This window comes from Pan paniscus, chromosome 10, assembly GCF_029289425.2.
Source record: "Pan paniscus chromosome 10, NHGRI_mPanPan1-v2.0_pri, whole genome shotgun sequence".
Classification (NCBI taxonomy): domain Eukaryota; kingdom Metazoa; phylum Chordata; class Mammalia; order Primates; family Hominidae; genus Pan; species Pan paniscus.
In genome coordinates, this window is record NC_073259.2 from 117,412,805 (window position 1) to 117,434,722 (window position 21,918).

The following is a 21,918-nucleotide window of genomic DNA, read 5'->3' on the forward strand; positions in this document are numbered from 1 at the left end:
AAATTTTCATCTGTATGAAGATGTACAGATGCTTTTTTGTCATTGTTGCCTAGACAATATAGTATAACTATTTACATGGCATTTACATTCTATTAGGTATTATAAGTAATCTGACAATTTAAAGTGTACAGGAGGATGTGCATAGGTTATATGCAAATACTATGCCATGCCATTTTATATCAGGCAATTGAGCATCCATGGATTTTTGAAGGTCCTGGAACCAATCCCCCACAGATACTGAGGTACAATTGTACTTAAAAAACAATGAATTGTATAAATAAGTGAATGTTATACGTGATTTATATTTCAATTAAAAATATATTTCAGATATGCAAAAATGTATAAAGAATCATATAGGCCAGGCGCGATGGCCCACACCTGTAATTCCAGCACTTTGGGAGGCTGAGGCAGGTGGATCACTTGAAGTCAGGAGTTTGAGACCAGCCTGGTCAACGTGGTGAAACCTTATCTCTACTAAAAGTACAAAAGTTAGCTGGGCATTGTGGCAGGTGCCTTGTAATCCCAGCTACTCAGGAGGCTGAGGCAGGAGAATCACTTGAACCTGGGAGGCGGAGGTTGCAGTGAGCTGAGATCCTGCCATTGTGCTCCAGCCTGGGCGACAGAGCAAGGATCCATCTCAAGAAAAAAATAAATTATATTTTAAAATTAAAATATATGTCTGTAAAATTATATATTTTTAAAAAACATTTTTAGTATACTATTTCTGGTTGTCCCTTTGTAATCAAATCAAGGATATGTTATATTACTATTCAATTACAAAAATGGAATCATTTCTTTAAAAAAGTCAATTGATCAAAAATTGGAGTGTCCAAAGAATTATTAGCATATTTTTGCTCTTGTCAGGGCTTGTGTTAGGGGTTCTCCAATAGGATATATATACAGAGAGAGAGATACATGAAATGGAATTAATAAATCAAATCCTGAGGTCAGTCGCTGGCCCCCACAGTCCTCCATCCAACAGGGGGTGCTGTTTAGGTTCGAATTAACCCCCCACCGAATCCACTGTCCATACTCTTAGCCATGATCCTGTTGCAGCAGCAGGCTCAAGTTTGGGGGCCCGAGGCATACAATGTGGTGGGTGATGGGTGGGGTTGTCTGAAAGAACAAGAATAGAACTTTATAAATATACGATGAGGCCCAGACCAGGAAGGGGTGAACTCTGAGCTTCACGGTAAACCCATCTGTAACTGAACAGCCTCCAATATCAGCAACCTTGTGATTTTTTATGAGATGATAGTGCCCCTGCATCACTTCAGCATCTGAAAATAATAATAAAATGAAAGTAAAGTCCTGAGTCTCTGTATTATGAAACCTTGAAGTTACCCAATCAACTTGATTCCCTGAAGTTTAAGGATGTAAAGTTTTTCAAACAGAGCCAACAGGTACTTCCAGCAGGAGTTCCCTGGAGCTGGATCCTAGGCTAAGAGATTGGGAGAATTTTCTTTTCTTTCTTTTTTTCTTTTTTTTAAGCATAGCTCACCGAGGGTCCTGCCATTATTTCAATAGTCAGCGACTGGTCAGGAACATAAGCAACTAATCAAAGATCAGCAGTGTCTGTAACGTAAACTCAAGGGAGGTCGGATTTCCAGTTCTTATCTCCCTGGAGCAGCCCGGTGTGCCTACATGTAGACGGCCATAAGATGCAGTTTCTGCCTCCTACCGTAAATTATTAACTTAGCTCCACCCCGCAAGCTAGAATCGCCTCATACCTTGTTGCTGGGTTGTCAGGCATCACAGAATCATAAGTCAGTGGGAAGCAACTTTTGAATGGCTCAAGAGGAATAGTTGTTAACAACCTGCTCATCCTCTGTGCGTGATGGAATCCAAGGTAATGTGACTTGAACACTAGAAGGTGGTTACACCTGGTGACCTCTTTTCTACCAAGAACTTTCCAAATGACTATAATGCTGGGCCTCCACTAGGCCTGGAGAGAGAACTGGGCATGTGAATAAGATTCTGAATTTATTTGATGAAAAATTCTATGTTAAGATGATCATGTAGATATCTCCCTTCTGTTGGTGGGGGCAAGTATGATGATTTAGAACCAAAGCATGGGAGAGTTACCGATTCATTTCACATTGGTCTAGAACAGCGTGCTGTGCGATAAAGACAGAAATGGTCTCTGTTAGCACTGCCTAATGCAAGAGCTATTGACTATGTGTGACTACTGAGTGGTTAAACTGTGGCCAGTGCCTGGGGAACTGAATTGTAAATTTGACTGAATTTTCATTAATTTAAATAGCCACATGTGGCTAGTGGCTACTGTGTTAGCATGGTTGGGTCTTAAATAATAGATGGTGACCTCATGTTGAAGGAAATTGTAGGTAATAATTGGCCTTACATGTAAGGCTATTGGTACATTTTCTTCGTTACTCTAGATACCTTGTGTTTCCTTTTAAATGCGATAAGCCCAACTTGTCCCAGGTAATGATCATTTTAAGAAGCTAAAACGGCTGTTTTTATTATCAGGTAGACAATGGTAAAGCTCTCCTGGGAAGATGGAAGACAGAACTTGAGTGTCAAACCTATTGCCTCTTTCCAGGAGTTAATTCTAAGCATAAAGGCTTCCAAGGACAGGTTTTCTGGGTTTTGATAGCATAATCATCTCATGTGTTCTCTGTTTAGAAAACATTATCTGCTGAAGGATTGTTTCTTTTCTTGCCTAGACAGCCAAAAAGCTTTCAGAAATATTTATGGATGTAGTTAGAATAATTTAGTAGCTGTTCACAGAAGCCTCAGGCACCATGAAGAAACCCTAGCTACAGCTTGTCATTGATCCATTCAGTCAATTACCCATTTCTATAGCACTGAATACTGTCACCTTGGCAACTGGTAACTCAAAATGGCACTGTCCTTGACCGCAAATGTATCTGAATGCCCATAACAAAGTCCTGGTTTTAGATGCCATTCTTGCACGATATCTCAAAGTGGTAACTCTAGGAAGCATGATTCATTGGGAGAAAATAATTTAGTTGATGGACAGAGAGGAGTATTTGCTGTAGGTCTTGCAGTGAAAGACGACAGATAGGTCTGTCCTCAAGGTCGCATGTGCCTTTTTTTTTAATTGTCATGGCTTTACAAAATGCATGTAGAAGTAACCATGCAGATTGACTTATACATAGTTACCCTTTTTTGAAAAATGGAGGAAGCTCTTCCTTCTTATGAATTAATTCCCAGATTCCTTTGGTAAAACATTATTTGGATAGAGTTTACTCCAGATTTAAAAAAGAACAAACTGGGCTGGGCATGGTGGCTTGTGCCTATAATCCCAGCACTTTGGAAGGCCAAGGTGGGAGGATCCCTTGAGACTAGGAGCTTGAGACCAGCCTGAGCAACATAGTGTGACCCTCCCCCCAACAAAAAAATTAAAAAGTAGCTGGATATGGTGGCACATGCCTGTGGTCCCAGCTACTCCAGAGGCTAAAGTGGGAGGATCGCTTGAGCTAGGGTGATCAAGGCTGCAGTGAACTGTGATCATGCCATGTACTCAGCCTGGGTGACAGTCTGAAACCCTGTCTCAAAAAAAAAAAAAAAAAAGAGGCCGGGTGCGGTGGCTCATGCCTGTAATCCCAGCACTTTGGGAGGCCGAGGCAGGCAGATCACGAGGTCAGGAGATCGAGACCATCCTGGCTAACACGGTGAAACCCCGTCTCTACTAAAAATACAAAAAAATTAGCCGGGCGTGGTAGGGGGTGCCTATAGTCCCAGCTACTCGGGAGGCTGAGGCAGGAGAATGGCGTGAACCCAGGAGGCAGAGCTTGCAGTGAGCGGAGATCACGCCACTGCACTCCAGCCTGGGCAACAGAGCAAGACTCCGTCTGGAAAAAAAAAAAGTTATTATTATATTATTTTATATTATATTAAATATTAGAGATGGAACCATTCAGAAATGACCTCAGAAGGAGCTGAGTTTGATAAACAAAGCAAAATGAAGAACTGAAGCACCATGAATAACAATGCTGATTTTAGCGAGCATTTGCTTCGTGCCGTTGATTGCCATTGTCCAAATGGTAGCATATTTAGTTCGCAGGTGATCCATTCAAAAGCTCACTTTATGCAAATCATCTGGGCAGTTGCCTCTTCTCTCCAAGTTAGTTGGGTTGTAGGGAATCCATAAACTCCTGATATGGTTTGGCTGTGTCCCCACCCAAATCTCATCTTGAATTGTGGCTCCCATAATTCCCTCGTGTTGTGGGAGGGACCCGGTGGGAGATTATTGAATCATGGGGGCAGTTTCCCCCATACTGTTCTCGTGGTAGTGAATAAGTCTCATGAGATCTGATGGTCTTATAAGGGGAAACCCCCTTCACTTGGCTCTCATTCTCTTCTCTGCCGCCACGTGAGGCATGGCTTTCACCTTCCACCGAGGTTGTAAGGCCTCCCCAGCCACGTGGAACTGTGAGTCCATGGAACCTCTTTCCTTTGTAAATTGCCCAGTCTCAAGTATGTCTTTATTAGCAGCGTGAAAACAAACTAATAAAGCTCCCTGTCAGATAATGAGGAAGAGACTCATGGCTTATATCCATGTTCATTCAATGTTTATAGAAGGTGCCTTCTACTGTTTCAGATGAGCAGTTTTCCATGGTTCAAATATGTTTTCCTGACTTTATAACACATCAAAGAATCAAAGTGATATAGGTAATTTTAAAAAGATTTTTATTTTAAAATAATGATAGACTCACAAGAAGTAACAAAAATAATACAGAGAGGTCTCAAATATCCCTCAATCGTTACATCTTACATAATTAGAGCACAATATCTAAACCAGGACAAATAATGCTGGTACAATGTGCATATACAGTTACATGCCATTTTGTTACATCTGTAGATTTATGGAACAACCACAATCAGTAATTATTTTTACCCTGAGTGTCATAAGTGCTAATTAATTAAGCTCATTAAGCCTTGAATAGACTCATTCTCATGTTCCATTAGTAGGCAGGTTCACTAGAAGATGGGTGAAGTGGTGTACAAGTAATATGTTGGGTTCAGCACATAACTGGGTTAGATAAATTGCTTCCTGGACCTTATTTCAGGGACCTTTATTTTTAATTTTGCAACTGATCTTACTATCACTGATTTTCACATCAAAGCTTGAATTTAAACCTGGCCAGGATGTTTTTATATTATTGCTGTAAAGACTCTTATGCCAGGTAAAAATATGAACACTTTCCTCCCATCAGCCTCTACTATCTTACCTTATCTTTTGACTAACAAAATAAACATTTTATATCAAAACCGTGGGGGGAAAAAGCCAAATCACACAGTTTCACCGCAGACACTTATGACAATATTTTAAGTAACTTCCTAATTAACCATCTTTTTATTGGTATCTGTTTAAAAGCCATCTAAAAGATTAGACATGGTGTCCAGAACTGGTGCCTTGTTCACTGCTCCTGTAATTGCATTATATTTCTAAAGAGATTGTAAATTCCTGGGGACCAGGTACCTTCTATAATGCCTTGCACACAGTAGATGCTCAGAAAATATTTGCTGATTGGTTGTTCAGCTGCTGGGTTCACTTGAAAAATAAGAAGAAAGCCCCCATGGCTAGGATGATTGCAATCACATTCATGTCCCTGTTAGAGTCACTCAAATTTCCAGTGTCACCATTTGCTTCTTAAGCTGAAAACACGGATTCTGGAGTAAATGTTTCTAATAGTAGTTTTTGCAGATGCCACAAAATTATTTCATTTAGTCTCTGCTTGGTAAAAGCACCATCTAATGTGGAAGATTCCACGGTGGTTGGAGATGCTGCTTCAAATTACTGCATGCTTTTACTCATCGCTGTCATATGTAGAAAAGGAAACTCTATTTTCCCTTCCACGCTGTTTTCTAGACATTCAGGATTCCATAAGATATGCTTTGCTCTCTTTGCTTCAGAATGTAACTTTTACTAGTGAGTGGGACAAGAAGTTTCTCTCAATACAGTCCAGAAGATGAAGCCTTTTTTCTCTTTCGGGGAATGGATTCCTTGTCGTCACATAAGCCTGGCTCTGTTCATAATACCACTTTTTTTTTTTCCATAAAAATAGCTTTTTAATTACATAAATGATAAATGACCATTGTAGAAAGGATCTTTTAAACGGTATAGGAAATTGTAAGAAAATGACAATGATCTGAAATTCTGCCAGCCCTGGCTAACAACGGCATGTTGAGGCCCATGCATCTTGCATTTCTTCGTGTGCATGAGCATATTCAGCCCTCATCTCTCACCTCCCACTCTCCACCTCCTTCCCCCAGGGTCTTTATGTAATTGTCTCCATGGTCATAGAAACATATGGGGCTATTTGGGTAGCTACCCACATACATACATGAATGTATTTTCATCATTGTTGATTCTACAAAACTAGAATCCTTATTACATACACTTTTGCTACATCTTGCATGTCTCGTTATAGACATCTCTTGAGCCTTTTAGCATAGATCTAACAGATTATTTTTCTCCCCGACATGTATGATGAAGCGTGTTAAACATACAGAAAAGAAGAAATTGTACAGAAAACACCCACTACCTAGATTCTACCATTAACCTATTACTTATGCTTATTTTTCATCTATCTATCCCTGTAACCACTAATGTATCTTATTTTGGGGGGATAGATTTCAAAGAAAGTTGCAGACATCAGCATACTTCCCCTAAATGCTTTGCACACCTGCCATTAGCTCTTGTTCAGTGTTTTTTCTTTCGAGGTAAATAGTATATACAATCTAAAGCACTAACCTTGGATATATCATTTGGTAAGTTTTGATGAAGGTATATACCTGTGTGACCCAAATCCCTATTGAGACACAGAGCGCCACTATTACCTCAAAAGGTGTTCTCATGCCCCCACCCAATATAATACCAGTTTTAGTAGAGTCTTCAAGTGGTAACATTTGTTGATGAAAATAATTTTAGTCCTTAATATTAATACTATAATCAAGGGTACTTGCCCCAAATACTCATAAACAATATTATTGTGAGGCTGGGCACAGTGGCTCATGCCTGTAATCCCAGCATTTTGGGAGGCCGAAGTGGATGGATCACCTGAGGTCAGGAGTTTGAGACCAGCCTGGCCAACACGGTGAAACTCCATCACTACTAAAGACAAAAATTAGCCGGGTATGGTGGTACACACCTGTAATCCCAGCTACTCAGGAGGCTGAGGCAGGAAAATCGCTTGAACCCGGGAGGCGGAGGTTGCAGTGAGCCGATATTGCGCCATTGCACTCCAGCCTGGGCGACAGAGCAAGACGCCATCTCAATAAATAAATAAATTAATTAATTTTTAAAAAATTGTGGTTATAGAACTTACCGGGAAATAAACTGTTGCTTGAATTTTGATTCCTAAACTTGTAATTCTAGATGTTTCAAATCTAAATGATGTGATATTTGAAATATATTTAGGTGTGTCGTTCTTAATTTATAAAGATGAATCACGTTATTTTTAAAATGATCTAAAACCATATATAAAATGTTATCCGAGTATTATTTATACACCCACACACATGCACAGGGGTGGGGAGAACTAGAAGGAATATTCCACAATAAGCAGTCTTGCTCTGTCACCCAGGCTGGAGTGCAGTGGCACGATCTCGGCTCACTGCAACCCCCGCCTCCCAGGTTCAAGTGCTTCTCCTGCCTCAGCCTCCTAAGTAGCTGGTATTACAGGCACCCACCACCACACTTGGCTAATTTTTTTTATTTTTAGTAGAAACGGGGTTTCACCATGTCGGCCAGGCTGGTCTCTCAAAACTCCTGACCTCAGGTGATCTGCCCGCCTCAGCCCCCAAAGTGCTGGGATTCAGGCGTTAGCCACCGCGCCTGGCCAGCAGTGGTAATTTCTGAGCAGTGGGATTATGAATGATTTTTATTCTCTTTGTTGCATTTTTTCCAGAATGTCTAAAATAAAGGTGTAATTCTTCTGTAATCAAACAAAAAGATCCCATTTTAAAGAGTTTTAGGGGCTTTTAATAACTGTTTATTTAATAAGTGTATTTTTCATCCCCATCTGTCTTATCACAAATCATTCAGTGCAATAGCAAAATTCAGAAAAGTAAAATTGTAAGAATTGTACACATTTATCTTTATTTCTTGCATATTTGTCACACAAGGGGTGACTGTGTATGCTCTTTCTTCTTCTTTTACTCTCCGTCTCCTCCCTTGCCATAATAAGCTATAAAAATCCCAGCCTGAAGCCAGGCACAGTGGCTCAAGCCTGTAATCCCAGCACTTTGGGAGGCTAAGGCGGGCAGATCACGAAGTCAGGAGATCGAGACCATCCTGGCTAACACAGTGAAATCTCTTGTCTCTACAAAAAAAAAAAAAAAAAAAGAAAAGAAAAAAATACAAAAGATTAGCCGAGTGTGGTGGCACGCGCCTGTAGTCTGAGCTACTCAGGAGGCTGAGGCAGGAGAATCGCTTTAACCCAGGAAGTGGAGATTGCAGTGAGCCGAGATCACGCCACTGCACTCCAGCCTGGGTGACAGAGCGAGACTCTGTCTAAAAAAAAAAAAAAAAAAAAAAAAAGAAAAAAAAGAAAAGAAAAATCCCAGCCTGCAATTCCCAGGTTACCACATGCCCAGGATAAGTGCCCAAGATGTCTGCCCTTTAGGGAATGAATGTTTCCAGTAAACATAGCCAGTTTCTGGCTAAAGAGCTTGTATATTTTGCTTTTTATTTAAAAATTGGGACAGAAAAAAATATGTTTCTTCAAGAAGAGGAATCTTAGGGACTAGCAGTATCTTTTTGGTTTCAGTGTCTGCCTAGCCTTTACTTTTACACATTTGAGATTAGACCTTTTTGGCCCAACTCTCCAGAAGGAAGAGAAGAGAATAGGGGGCCTGTCCTCCTTGGCAAGTTTAGTATTACAAACGAGAAATAGCCTGACTTGCATTTGGTATGGAGGAAAAGGGGTTGGAAAAATTCTAATAAGGTCTAGTTGTGGGAAAAGAAGGAAAAGCTGGCCTTGCCATCCGCACAGTCAACAGGCCCTGAGTTCCTGGTAGCCGGAGCTGGCAGAAGTCTATCCTGGTGGTCTTGGTTCCTTCCTCCCTCCTCTGTGAGCCCCCTTTTCTACCCCACAGTGTTTGGTGGAGTTTTCTGTCTCTGGTGGTCTTCAATATGAATGTTTCTGTATTCACATGACTTCAGGGGAATAACAATTCTCCTTACGTGCAATCTTCCTTAACTTAATCTTTAAATTTTCCCTAGATCACTGGGGAAACGTACGACTGGGTCATATTCACACCCATGTAATTTAAACAGCAAAGTGCACCTGAATCACCTCAGGGAACTTGTTAAAATGCAGATTCTGACTCAAGCAGGACCTGAGGTTTTGTTCTGTGGATGCTCGAACTGCATCCATGGACCACAATTTAAGGGCTTATAGCTATGGGCCTGGGATATACCCTTATAGAAATTATCTACGATACCTGTCGAGCATGCAGCTTCCTGAGCCCTCCTCTTGTGGGTTTTCTAGATCCACCAGGATGCTAAAGTTTGCATCCTGCATGTAAAATTCCTGCATGCTGAGGTTTGAGGACCACAGCCTTAGGTTTTTGTTTTTTGGGTTTGTTTTTGTTTTGTTTTGTTTTGTTTTTCTTTGTTTGTTTTTTGGTTTTTCTTTTTTTTTTTTTTTGGAGATGAAGTCTCTGTCACCCAGGCTGGAGTGCAGTGGCCTGATCTTGGCTCACTGCAACCTCTGACTCCTGCCTCAGCCTCCCAAGTAGCTGGGATTACAAGTGTGTGCTGCCACGCCCAGCAAATTTTTTTTTTTTTTTTTTTTTTTTGGTATTTTTAGTAGAGATAGGGTTTCATCATGTTGACCAGGCTGATCTTAAACTCCTGACCTCAAGTGATCTGCCCGTCCTGGCCTCCCAAAGTGCTCGGATTACAGGCGTGAGCCACCACACCTGGCCACAGCCTTAGCTTTAAGTGGTTTCTAAATGTACCTCAAGTCACAACCACTTTTAACCAAGTATTATTTAAACACCCCTTTTTGGGTGATGAATAATTTAAAAGCCATGTTGAAAGCTGTCTACTGTGTGAAGTCTACTAATTTTCTTACTAACCCAAGGGACTCAGACTGAGATGAAAAAACAAAACCCTGAAAAAAATTTGCATTTGATGGTCCAAACAGGTTTTAACATAATCCATTGTCAATATCCAATTTCTACTGAGTGTTTGCAAGGCTCCCAGACCATGAAATATCTTTTGTTCCAGAGAAAGATAGCTGTGGATACCAGGAGGATTCTCCTTAAGGCAAGAAAAGCCCTTTCTGTTTGTTTTTGTTTTTTTGTTTTTTTACAAGATCAGCTACAAATTCTTTTAGGTAAACAACTTCAAAGAACCTCATGGGCTCTGGGAAAGCTTAAATGTGATCAGAATATATATCCTCTATTTAAAACTGCTATAAACTTCCAACAATTTTTTTTTCTAACATTTATCAGTAGGAAGTAGTGCAAGAAGACTAGGCTTTGCATTTAATGTTTTTTAACCCTCTATTTATGCTGAAAAAGATGGTCATGTAATGGCATTTTTTTCCCCTCCACCTCTAACTCCCATGGGCCAATTTAAGACTATGAACTGCTCTCATTTTTACTAGGAGACTAATCTCTAAGGTAATTTAGAAGCACTATTCTGTTTGCTGATATTCATAATTATACGCATTCAGTGGTGATTAAGAGGCTGCAGCTGGATAATAAAACACCAACAGTCCCCTTGTTGTTAGATAAAAAGATAATCCTTCATTTCAACTATAGAGCTGTCAGTGTTGGGTAAATCAAACACATAAAAACTTGCAATATTATCATTCTCAGATTTGATCCTTGTAAATTCCATAGCTAAGACCCCTTGAATCAAAGCATCAGACCGTGCTTCTTTCTTGATGTGTGTTTGGTTTACATTTTAGCTGCCACTGAATATTATTCCAAATTGGGGACAGCACCTTCTGAGGGGCTTCCTAGAGAGCAGCCCTCTCCATCTGGTCATTGAACAAAAATGCATTCAGTTCTATGAGGAAACTACTGCCTGCTCTTTGCAGCATTAATTTCTGGTTCGTGTTTAGTGAGCCAGGAAGCAATCATGGGTTTGGAAAGGTGATGTCTCAACTCGGGTTTTAAATAGCATTCTTTTTCAACACTGTTAGGTGCTGTGAACACAGAGCTGCTGGGAATAAAAAAAGGTCCTAATTTAGAAGTATCCCAACTTGAGGGATGTATTACAAACCATTAAACATTGATTGGAAAAGGGTTATATTTGAAATTCCACTTTGCTTCTCTTGGTGTGTGCAGTTTTAAAATACCATTGATTCAGAAATATGGTGCCTAAGGAAAGAAGGATGTGTGCTAAACGGGACATTGAACAGGGTTGGCAAACTTTTTCTGTAAAGGGCCAGATAGTAAGTATCTTAGGCTCACCTCTTTGTAGCATAAAAGCAGCCACAGGCAAACATAAATGTGTCTGTGTTCCAATAAAACTTTATTTATGAATACTGAAATTTGAATTTCATATAATTTTCTCATGCCATGAAATACTATTCTCTTGATTTTTTTTCTCCCAACCATTTCTCATGCCATGAAATACTATTCTCTTGATTTTTTTCTCCCAACCATTTAAAAATGTAAAAGCCATTCTTAGCTCGTGTCATTCTAAAACAGGCAGTGGGCTGGACTGGGGCCATGGGCCATCATTTGCTGATTTTTCATGCAGAGCAGCAAAACTGTTCTTGCTTTTTGAATTTCCTTGACCACTCACTGAGTTTCTACAGTTGGCATCATTATGAATATTGCTTTCTACTTAAGCATCCACTGATATCTAGTATGTTCTTAGGTTTGGCTCAATGACCAGAGGCAGTTTTCAATAACGCATCATGACAATTACCAGAAGCAAATGTAATGTGCAAATATCAGGATTGCTGTCATAAGAAAAATAACACAGTGACACAAGTCATTTTTTTAGAAATGTAAAAAGGTATACAAGACTGTAAACCTGAAGTCCTGGTTGGTTTTTAAGCCTTAGACATAAGGCAACCACAGGATTCCGTCTTAGGGGAGAAATAGAAACAATAATCTACCCTTTTTGACGGTATAATCAAGTTGATCTCTTTTGGTTCTGCTATTTCCCTGCTATCTCCACAAGGCTAACTAATTTTCCAGATAAAACAGGGCTTCTCACCCACTTAGCTTCCCTAACTGTAATTTTATAAAGAGTAAGTTGAAAATGAAAGTGTGGACTTCGTCTCCGGGACTGTTGTCCTAATTCTTTTCTTTGAGGGAAAATACAACAGAATTTTGCCATGCAATGTTTTCGAAAGGCTTTTTATGAAAGCCAGTTCCTATTCTGACTCACTGGTTTCCTCTCAGTGCATTCTGCAAGCATCACGAGATAGTGTGTTCTCTGCAGTATGCAGAGTAAAAGCGATACCATGAGCGTTTTAGGTCTGTACATATTCCTTTATGATTAGTTACATCAGATAATCTGGCGAGGCTTTAAGATTTTTTTTTTTTTTTCCTCCACCACTTCTGGGGGAAGCATCCTGTGGTGTTTAAAAAAAAAAAAAAAGGCTCTAAGATAAATATTTCCCAACCTTTCCAATAGGGTTTTGGGCCTTTGGGTATGAGTTTTTAGTAAAATTTTTAAACACAGGCATTCAAGGAATATACACCCAGCCCATCAGGAGTTGGCATGTGGTCCTTTGCTGATGTATAGCAAGTGTTTCAAACTCTTGTTAGCAAAGATGGTTTTCGGTGTCTGTGCCCGGGAGATGGCCTTCCGCTACGGGAGGGCAGGGGGTGGCCGGGGAGCTGTCCCCGCTCACTAACCTAACCGTGGTTCGGATTTCTGGCCTAAACCCAGACATTTGAGCGCCTCATAGCTCATGGGGAACCTGACAGGCAATTGTATTATGAAAGCTGACATGCTGAATGGACCCTTCTTAACGATATTCTTTACCTGTCTCTTTGTGTTAAAGTGGGGACAAGCAAAGTAGCAGAGGAGAGAGTCGACCGAGGCGGGAGGGAGGTGGCAGGTGGAATGAAATATCGGGCAGTTTCATGTGCGGAGCTGATGTCGCCGGCATAACAAGAAAGGGTTGCACAGAACAAATCTCTATTGTTCCCTGTCATCTTTAAATGAGTGTCAAAGTAGGCAGGGGGGCTTTGACCGTTAACCGCACAATTTAGCCTGCCTGTTGTGTCCCGCGGGCCCCACCTCCTTGGAGTTTCTCAGATTAGAAAAGAAGGCCCCAGCCCCTTATAAATGGGCCATCTCTTGTTCTTTGTGTCCGGACTGCCTAGTGTGAAATCCACAGTGACGTTAAATGTTTTCTAATGAATAATTACTGAAAGGAAATGGAGGGCTATATGTGTAATGGATTGTAGCGCATTAAAATGTTTTATTTTGCGCACAAAAATGTTGTCCTTCACAAGCACCATGATTGTTGCGAAAAGGCCTTTGTGCGGACCTGTTTCAATGGATTATCTGCAAGCGTTTCCATCCCAAATGGGAATCAAAGGGCGTCTTTGGCAAACTAATGTTTTCCAAGATGGCAGCCATGAAACGCAGTTAGTATTTAAAGTTGTGGAGTTTAAAGGAATGTTTGAACTCGGGAGATTTTCTCACTTACTTTCCCCTCTTTTGATTTGGGAAAGTAAAGCGACTCCCCGCGACCTCTGTCCTGTTCCGGCGGCCGGACGGTCAGCCCTTTACAAGATTCTTGGAGCCTATTTCTTAGGAACAAGCAAGAGGTCCCAGGAATGGGTAGCTGGCACTTTGTCTTGGCTACCCTTCTTTTTTCTTCTTTCTTTTTTTTTTTTATTTCCTGGATGTATGTGGATAAATATGAGACTGCAGGGAATTTCAAATGTCACCTCGTTGTGAACTTATTCAGAGTTTCCCAGTGGGTTTTACTGGGGAAAGTATTGGGATTTGGGTGGCTATTCATTGTCTGTCTAAATACTGAGACCCTTGAGTTTGTGTACCAGCTCTAATCGGTTTATGACAAAATTAATGGGAGTTTCTGGTGCCTCGTGAATCAATGCAGAGATGTGAACTTCAGAGTTTCAACGATGCTTTGTTGCCAATTAGGCGACCACCATAGCCAGGGTCTAGCCTGCCCCATCTCTCTTCTCTGTCTCTGTCTCTCTCTCTCTCTTCACTAATAATATTGAGGACTGAAGACAAGAATAGCTGTTGTTTTCTGATGACTGTAGGCTAAATGTTTTGTGAAACACATAGTTTTCTAACTTCTCAAGCATCTGCCTTCATGAGGGTAGAGAGTAGGTGTGTTTGTTCCATGGAAAATATTTCCTTGGTCCTTATGGAAGATGTGTGAACTGGAGTCAAAAAAATCTATAGTCTTGCTCTTTCTCCATGAGAATAATCATACTGAACCCCATAAAGAAAAAAACAAATGAGCATTTCTCAATTGTGAATTAGAGAGGTTAACAGAAATAGGTCTTGTTTACAAGACTGCCTAAAATCTTGGTTGGTTTTTACGTTTTAGACATGAGACAACCACAGGATTCTATGTTAGGGGAGAAATAGAAACAATAATCTACACTTTTTGAAGGTATAACGGAGTACTGATAGAGTCTCCTTCCCAACCTATGAACACAACTCACGTCTGTCAAGTTGTTCTCTTTTCCTTTTGCTATTTCCCTGCTATCTCCACAAGTCTAATTTTCCAGATAAAATAAGGCTTCTCACCTACTTGGCTTCCCCACCTGTAATTTTATAAAGAATAAGTGAAAAATCAAAGTGTGGCCTTTCTCTGACCATTGGAACTGTTGTCCCAATTCTTTTCTTGGAAGGAAAATACAACAGAATTTTGCCATGCAATGTTTTTAAAAGGCTTATTATTGTAGGACATAACCCACACACTGAAAAGTGCATAAAATAAATGTGCAACTTAATAAATTATAAAGTGTACACCCATGTAGTAACCATCCAGGTAAAGACATAGAAGGTTCTAGCACCCCAGAAGCCCCTCATATACCTCCTCCACTTAACTCCCTTCATACCCACTAAAGATAACCACTATTTGGATTTTCGTGACTCGTTTTTGAGTCATTTGCTGAGGACTTACCCCCCAAAAAAACTTTAAAAAATCAAACTAGTTTCACAAAGTGAAAGCATCTAGATGATTCTAACTGGCATAGAGATGAGCACAATTATGTCTTAATATGTGTCATGAAAACTAGCAGTCCAGGTGCAGTGGCTCATGCCTGTAATCCCAGCACTTTGGGAGGCCGAGGCAGGCAGATCACTTGAGCTCGAGTTCATGACCAGCTTGGCCAACATGGCAAAACCCTGTCTCTATGAAAATTTTTTTTAAATTAGCCAGGTGAGGTGGGACGTGCCTGCATGGTCCCAGCTACTTGGAGGCTGAGGCAGGAGGATCACTTGAGCTCAGGAGGTCGAGGTTGCAGTGAGCTGTGATTGTGCCACTGCACTCCAGCAGCCTGGGTGACAGAGCAAGACCTTGTCTCACAAAAAAAAAAAAAAAAAAAAAAAAAAAAAAAGAAGAACCACTAACCAGCAAACCCAATGCTTTGCTGTGCAACACTATTACATAGAACAAGATGAAGAGAGGCCCTGTTGTTGTTAATCTTGCATCAATGCAAAGAAAACAATTGAGTCAGTAACAGAAAAGATGAGATTTGGACAGGGCAAAAATCACAACTGAATCACGCAGCCATGGGAGTCATTAATAATTGTCTTTGGATTGGGGCAGATTGCCTTCTGTTTAAGTTTGGAAAAAGAAAGCAGATAGACAATATCATTTATTGCTCAGCCACCCAAAGGCTTAGTAATTCTGTCAGCAAAAATGAGAGCTCTTCCCTATAAACCACAAGTCACCAAACAATTGTTGGGTGACATAAACATGAGCTGTGTGTCCTTGATTATTTTATTGAGAGAAGGCAGGACTCCGTTGACTGTGAGATGTATTGAAAGGACATCTTTCTGTATTCAGCCTTCTAGTTTTGATGTGAAGTCTGGTTTGAGCCAAAAGAGAATCTGTTTTTCTTCTGCATTTAAATATTATTATTGAAAATTATGTCATCCACTATGTTTTGTTTTGTAGGGGAGAAAAGGTACTATCTTTTTTAACTTTGCAGGTTCATGACTGAGAAACCAATTACAAAAGACAGATTAACAAGAGAAAAGTATATAAATTTATTGAATTTGTTTAACACATCACAGGAGCCTTCAGAAATGAAGACCCACAGAAAACTGTATATTTGTGCTTGGGTTTGATGAAGAGGGGACAGTCATGTAGAAGTAGGATTGGACAAAAGAGGATGGGTTTGATCTAACGGTAATAAACCAGGAGAAACTTAGCAAGGCCTGTTTGTCCACATTCTTCTTGGTATTTCCGTGTCTTCACAGATGAGGACATTCCTTTCCTCTATGTATACTAAAGACCCCTCTGGAATGAGGGTCTTAATCACCTACTTTTTAAGGCAAAGTCACCCAGTTTCTATGGCCTGCTTTGGCTCCTCTTTCAAGTGCCAATGTGCCATATTTTGCCATAGCATATCTTGCAGTCCATCAGTTTCATTGGTTGCAAGCAATAGAAACAACCTAAATTATGCCAAGAAAGAATAAGTTGTTTTCTTTTGGCCTTAGATGCAGGGAGTGAAGTTGGAGAGTCCCTCGTTCATAGCACACAACTGTTTTGCTCTTTCCAAAGCCTCTCTCCCAATTTCTTTTCCTTCTTTCATCTCCCTCATAGTTATCTCCGCAATTAGGTACTTCCTTCCTCACCAGCACATTTGATATGCATCCTTTAATATGCCCATATCGGCATGCAGCATGTTGCTTTGTTTGGCACAAAAAAAATTACATGCTAGTTAAATGGTAAATTGTTTCTTTTTTCTTCATAATACATTTAGTATCTTTCCTAGATGTTGTGAGTACATTTCGTTTGTTGCCCCTGACCAAGGAGAGTATTCCCTAGGGTGCTTCTCCCACTTACCCAGTCCTGGTGGTAGATATCTTCTTTCTCCATGCCCCTGAAATGCAGATCTAGGCTCCTGAAGAGAGGAATCCAGAAGTCTAGCTGTGTCTTCCACCTTCCTCGTGGCTACATAAGAGGGAGCGTCGGCCGGGCGCGGTGGCTCACGCCTGTAATCCAGCACTTTGGGAGGCCGAGACGAGTGGATCACTTAAGGTCAAGAGTTTGAGACCAGCCTGGCCAACATGGTGAAACCCCAGCTCTACTAAAAATACAAAATTAGCCACGTACGGTGGTGCATGCCTGTAATCCCAGCTACTCAGGAGGCTGAGGCAGGAGAATCGCTTGAACCCAGGAGGCAGAGGTTGCAGAAAGCTGAGATCACGCCATTGCACTCCAGCCTGGGCAATAAGAGAGAAACTCCGTCTCAAAAAAAAAGAAGAAGGCGTGTCTTGCTGGCCAGTCCCACCTGCGAGAAGATGTACCTCTGGGAGAAGTCAGAGGAGGAGGCATAGATGCTGGTGGAGGAAAAACAGATAGGGTAACATAGCAAGACGAAAAAGAAATAAAATACTCTTGGACCCCGTGTCTGACAAGTCAGTGGGGAAAACAGACAGACATCAGAAGTGGGTCAGGCTGGGCACAGTGGCTCAAGCCTGTAATCCCAGCACTTTGGGAGGCTGAGGTGGGTGGATCACTTGAGGTTTGGAGTTTGAGACCAGCTTTACCAACATGGTGAAACCCCATCTCTACCAAAAAATACAAAAAATATGTTAGCCGGGAAGTCTGAGGCAGGAGAATTGTTTGAACCTGGGAGGCAGAGGTTGCAGTGAGCCAAGATCATGCCACTGCACTCCAGACTGGGCAACAGAGAGAGACCATGTCTTTAAAAAAAAAAAAAAAAGAAGTGGGAACAGCATGGGCAATCCAGTACCTGTACCTCCTGCCTCATGTAACTGTCTGTCCAGTCCAGTCTGTGTGGATAAGCATACACATACATACATATTTAATAATCATAGTGTCCATATACATTGTATTCTGCTGTTCTTTTTGAGCAGGGTCTCACTTTTTTGCCCAGGCCTGGGGTGTGGTGGCGTGAACACTGCTCACTGCAGCCTCAAACTCGGGGGCTCAATCCTCCCACCTCAGGTCCCCAGTACCTGAGACTACTGGGCATGCACCACTATGCCAGGCTAATTTTTGTATTTTTTGTAGAGATGGGGTTTCTCCATATTGCCCAGGCTAGGCTTGAGCTCCTGAGCTCAACCGATCCACCTGCCTCGGCTTCCCACGTTCTTTTTTAAAAGGCAGAAAATATCGGTTACATAATGTTCATAGGCATTACTATTATGTCTTATTGTTGTAAATTTAATGTAAATCACCATTTTAGATAACACCACAGAAACACAGATAATTTTTGTAATTGCTTAAAATATTTCCCTAGTCAAAGTCCTAAGGAATAGCAATACATTTTTTTTCCATATGATAATGTTACCTTTCAAAGGGATAATCAAAATTTACAATGCTACCTCCAGTGTGTTTGGGTTATAATTTCACTTCAACCTTGTCAGAATTAATACACAAGTATTATTCTTTCCCTTATTTGTCACCTTATGGTAATAACTTGGTACTGCTGATTTAATTTGCATACATTTAATTATTACTGATGTTGAGCATCAAAAGGCAATCTTCAGGCAGGGCGTGGTGGTTCACAACTGTAATCCCAGTGATTTGGAAGGCTGAGGCGGGAGGATCGCTTGAGGCTAGGAGACCAAGTCCAGCCTGGGCAACATAGTAAGACATTGTCTCTACAAAAAATTAAAAACAAGACTTAGCTTGATGTGGTAGTGTGTGCTTGTAGTCCCAGCTACTTGAGAGGCTGAGGCAGGAGGATCACTTGAATCCCAGAGTTCAAGGCTGCAGTGAGCTAAGATTGTGCCACTACACTCCAGCCTGGGCAACAGAGCAAGACCCTGTCTCTTAAAATAAATAAATAAACAAGGTAATCTTTAAACAGGAACCAGCAACTGAACTAACAGTAACATAGCTCAGCATGGGCCAATTCCATTTCCGTCATGAAACTGAAAATACTTCCCAGGCAGATGGCTGTATCTAGGCAAAACTGAAGTAGATCAAGCGTCTATTTAGAATTATGGCTTTGGGGCTTTCTTCTCAGTCTCTTTCTTCTGGTACTTTTCCCCTCCCTCGGACACTTGGAGCCTCAGTGGAGGTGGTGAGCTTGGTTGGAGGCTGGTTGGGAGCACAGGCTCTGGAGTTCAGCTGTTGATTTTGAATCCTGCCTTCCTTGCTTACCATCTGTGGGTCTTAGATAGTTGAGCCTTAGTTTGCTCTTTTGAAAAATCAAGATGATAATACCTATTTCACAGGGGGGTTGTGAGGATTAAATAAGATGATGAGATGACCAATGTGAGACCATGGCCCAGAGCCAACATGCAGGCTGCATAATGGAACGGGAGGCCTAGATGCTTCTGTGAGCTCCTACCATTTAGACCAGGGGTACCCAACCCCTGGGCAGTGGACTGGTACCGGTCCGTGGCCTGTTAGGAACCGGGCCGCACAGCAGGAGATGAGTGGTGGGTGAGCTAGCATCACTGCCGACGCTCCGCCTCCTGTTAGATCCGTGGCAGCATTAGACTCTCACAGGATTGTGAAGCCTGTTGTGAACTGCACGCGTGAAGGATCTAGGTTGAACACTCCTTATGAGGATCTAACGCCTGGTGATCTCAGGTGGAGCAGGAGTTTCATCCTGAAACCATTCCCTCCCTCTTCTCTCGTCCATGGAAAAATTGTCTTCCACGAAACCAGTCCCTGGCGACAAAAAGGTTGGGGACCACTGACCGCTGTCCTAGACCACCCAGATGTGCCTTCTTCAGAACTTATGCCTTTTCTTTCCAATCACTTCTTTTTGCAAAATGTCCCAAACCAGGGTTCCATCAACTTTAATCTGTGTACCAATGTCCCATTAACTTCAATCTAAGTCCTGTCAACTTCAGTCTGTGTACCAATGGCCCATCAACTTTAAGTGCCTGAAGTAAAGGGATCCAGGGGTGAATTGTTAGCCAATGCTATAGTTTATTCAAGGTGGGGGCAGGCTTGGAGAAGTCAGGGGCCTCTCAGTACCCCTCAAGGCTAACCATGTAAGAATCCTTGAAACAAATGTGGAACTGGCTTGAGACCGTATAGCTGTGGGGTTTGTTTCACGGTTTAAGAGGACAAGAAACCGTACTCAGGTGCCTCTTTCTGAACTTCCAGAACAATCTCCTTGCCAAAGAACGGGAAGCTCCCTGTGCCAGACTAATCAGTGACTCTCCCTCAGATGCAGAAAAACTTAATTATAAATGCAAAGCAACAAAGTGCAAAATTGAGCAGTGAACAGATGTAGATAGAACATTTGCATTTGATATATAAAAGGTCAAACTGAGTAGAGGCAAGAAGGATGAGCAAGAAGCATGATGGATGTGGGTTGAATCTCAGCTCTGCCACTTACCAGCTGTAGAAACATTGTCACTTATTATTACAGATTGAACTTCCCAGATCCAAAAATGCAAAATGCCCGCAAATCCGAAACTTTATGAGTGCCCACTTGATGCTCAAAGGAAACGGTCATTGGAGAATTTTGGATTTCAGATTTTCAGATGTGAGATGCTCAACCTGCAAGCATAATGCAAATATTCCAAAATCAGAAGAAAGTTCAAAATCTCATGTATTTCTTGTCCCAAGCAGTTCAAATAAGGGATACTCAACCTGTATGTCAATTGTTATTTTATCATCTGCTACTTCCAGGGGAGGAAAAACTCACTTTTACATAGTTACCTTCATCAGATATTTCTCTGCAGGAAAAGTTTCATAAGCAAAGTCAAAAGAAAAATGGGAAAATGGGGAAAAATATTCACAGTGCATAGGAAAAGGCTAATTTCCTAACTTTACAAAGAGACCATACAAATGAAAGACAAAAATAAGTTCTCCTTAGACCCTTAGGAAGGATATGAGTAGGTGGATCATAGAAAAAGAGATACAAAAGCCCGTCACCGGTACAAAAATATGTTCTCTCTCGCTTGCAGTTCAGGGAATGCTTCCATCTCCAGCTACGTTGCTGGAGAAAATTTTTTAAAAGACCCATGACACAAGTACTAAAGAGATTTGGGGGAAAACTGCATTTTCATACCCAGTTTGTGGAAGGGGAAGTTGCGGCAACCTTTTATATTTATTTATTATTCATGTATTTATTTATTTATTTATTTATTTTGAGACAGAGTCTTGCTCTGTCATCCAGGCTGGAGTATAATGACACTATCTCGGCTCACTGCAAGCTCCACTTCCCAGGTTCACCCCATTCTCCTGCCTCAGCCTCCCGAGTAGCTGGGACTACAGGCGCCCGCCACCACACCCGGCTAATTTTTTGTATTTTTAGTAGAGATGGGGTTTCACCGTGTTAGCCAGGATGGTCTCGATCTCCTGACCTCATGATCCGCCCGCCTCCGCCTCCCAAAGTGCTGGGATTACAGGCGTGAGCTACCATGCCTGGCCTATTTTTAAATTAGTTTTTAAAGACAAGGTCTCGCTTTGTCACCCAGGCTGGAGTGCAGTGGCACAATCATGGCTCACTGCAACCTCAAACTCCTGGGCTCATATGATGCTCCCGCTTCAGCCTCCTGAGTTGCTGGGACTACAGGTGTTGCACCACCACTCATGGCCAGCAGCAATCTTTTTGATGAATATTTGCTAAGTAAGCTCTCCAAATTGTCTTGACCTAGCAATTCCTCCTCTGCAAGTATCTCCTACTGGTTCTCTCAAAGAAGAGGCCAAATTATAAGCAGGAAGATGCCCATTACAAGATGGTTTGTGACATGCAAAACTAAAAACAAAGTTAGTTTATAGGACTGTCCGCTCCTCAAGGACAGGAATATCTTTCTGGCTTGTTCACTGAAATATC

General features: G+C 41.4%; 1 protein-coding gene across 2 annotated transcripts in view; it reads left to right on the top strand.

Moving 5' to 3' along the window:
• Window positions 1-8,008: 8,008 nt before the first annotated feature.
• The window catches only part of MYO1H (myosin IH), a 94,319-nt gene continuing 80,409 nt past the window's right edge, over window positions 8,009-21,918 (top strand). For both annotated transcript variants that reach the window (XM_055096092.2, XM_055096093.2), the window contains exon 1: window positions 8,009-13,569. The gene's annotated coding sequence lies outside the window, so the exon portion shown is untranslated. The remainder of the gene's footprint in view (window positions 13,570-21,918) is intronic.